Consider the following 2,500-nt stretch of genomic DNA (forward strand, 5'->3'; position numbering starts at 1 on the left):
GGAGGAGGGCCGTTCGGACCGGGGGAAGCGCCTCCAGCTGAGCTCAACAGACGCTTCTTCTCTGTCCCCCATGCAGCCTCAGATTTGATCCCTCTTTTGTCGTTTTGTGGGTGAAATCGTTTTTCATTTCCTTTTCATTTTGACCTTTTCTCACCGTTGGGGACAGTCGACCGTGGCCGTCGGACCTAGCCTCCAGAGACTGAGCGCTGTACCGCTGACATTAGCGTCCTGTCGTTTTTATTCTCATATCGAATGATATGTCACTAAAGACTAATTTAAAGAGATCAATTTGTGGTCAAAATAGACTAGGCTCTAATGACGGTCGATCGTTAATGTCCTGAGCGCTCCTCCCCTCCTGATAACGACGGCTAGCTCTAGCTACTAGCGTTAGCTACTAGCGGTAGCTACTAGCCTTAGCTACTAGCGGTAGCTACTAGCGTTAGCTACATCTCAATCCGCTTCATTAGCCCAACCGACGCGTTTTAACGCCGCGAACGCCGTTACCGTTTTTGTCAGCCAGCGACAAAAAGGACCCTCAGGTGAACACATTCAACAACCGCCAGAGCCCTAACGAACCAATCACAGCCGCCGCCGCCGCCGCCTTTATTCCTCATTTCATTATTCTTTGTTATTTTAAACCCGGAGAGAAAAAAAAAAAGAAAAAGGCCGGACTGGTCTGAGCACGGAGACGGATTAACGGAGCCACACACGACGGCAGCCAGCGGGTACAGTTGGCCTGAGTCGACCCAACCGCCATTGAGGAGGGGCGGGGGCGGGAGGGGGGGGGGGGGGAGAGGGAGGGAGAGGGAGGGGGGAGGCGGGGGGAGGGGGGAGGGGCCTCGCTCTGGCCGGACAGAGGACTCACAATGAGCGTTTCTCCTCCTCTGTGAAAGGGGGCCCCGGCGAGCCGCAGCGCCAGCTTTGAAGCTAACTCAGAGCGCCGCGCGCTACAAAAGAATATTAATGCCCTTATATAGACATCCTCACAAAGACCCTGATCCGGGGGGGGTGGTGGGGGGGGGGGGGGTGGGGGTGTCATTAGCATTTCCCTCCCATTTCTATGGGTGGGGGGGGGGGCAGGGGGGGGGGTGGACAGCAGCAGCCCTTCTTGATCGCCATGGTGATCCCGCTCTTTATGACTTGGCGGGAGTTTCAAGGGCCGGGCGGGGAGAGAGAGGGAGGGGGGGGGAGGGGGGTACAGATGGAGGGGGGGGGGCGGGGGGGGGGGGGTTGCTCCTCCTGTCCAGAGTTTAACGAGCGCAGATTCGTTAACGAGATGGTAACGAGCCAGATGCTGCTATCGGCTGCTGCTGATGACAGCGCATCGTTATTCATTAATAAACAAATGCATTAATACGACTGATTCAGTATCTCATGAACTGGAAAATGAGTATAGGTTTAATAATTATTTACTTATCTTTAATCGAGACATTTAAATGATTGCAGTGTTGCTAGAATAGACTGATCTGCATATTAATAATCATTATATGGTAGTGCCTACCTCATTAATTGCTTCTCATCAAAACGGAAAGATCTAAATAAAATAATAGAGTAGAAAACCACGTGTGGACTCAACCGACTGAGTCTCGGTTTTAAGTCTTACAACTACAATCTCATTTGGAGACGATTTGGAGGCGACTTTTTTTTTTTAGAAAAAGCACACGCTATCTGCGTGATAGAGGACATTAATAATCAAAGGGTTTTTTGATATCTTGTTAGACAGAGGTTAGACAGATACATAAATGCTTACCAGTCAAAATAGCCGCCTGTTTAGTTTCAGCGGTCAGGCATTCATAAGTAGTATCTTATCTCAGCTAAAGATAGTCCCACATGGTTAATTTTATTTTTTGTAGCAGAAAACCCACTAATGCTGTTTGAGGCCACAGTCTATAAAACGTTATTACGGTTTAATCCAACTATATTTAATGTGGTGATATTATTTCAACTTAAGAGGGTATGAATAGTCACCGCTCGGGAGCTGAGCGAGCGCAAACGTCATCGTGAACGTCATCGCAGCCTCCTACGCGCTCCTACGTCTGACCCCCCCCTGAGACCCTGATCCCTGTGGTAGTGCGGGCCGTGACTCACACCGTCCCCGCGTTCTCGTGTGTTCTCGTGTACTTTGCGTTCTCGGTAAACGTCATCAGTGGTGGTAGCCCCAAGCACTGTTCCAATTCAGAGTACGCGAGTACTGTGGTAAAACCCGGAAGTGTTCTCGATGCGTTCTCGATGAGGCCGTTCCACCGAGGACGCATCGGAGGTGACTCGTGTGGACTTGGGACCGTTAAATATCCCAGAATGCATCATCGAGTCCGCTGCTGTTCCAGTTGCAGAGTGCGTACTCGCGTTCTCGGAAGTCCGTACTTGAAAGTCCGGACTTGCCAAGTACGTACTTCCAAGTCCGCGTACTTGGTATTGAGAAACGGCTTAACACTCAATTCGGCTTTAAGGACAAAAGACACAACCTCCAACAAACTGTGAGGCTGTTTGTGAACCTGTA

Source organism: Micromesistius poutassou (assembly GCF_964030765.1).
Source record: "Micromesistius poutassou genome assembly, contig: SCAFFOLD_1654, whole genome shotgun sequence".
NCBI classification, from domain to species: domain Eukaryota; kingdom Metazoa; phylum Chordata; class Actinopteri; order Gadiformes; family Gadidae; genus Micromesistius; species Micromesistius poutassou.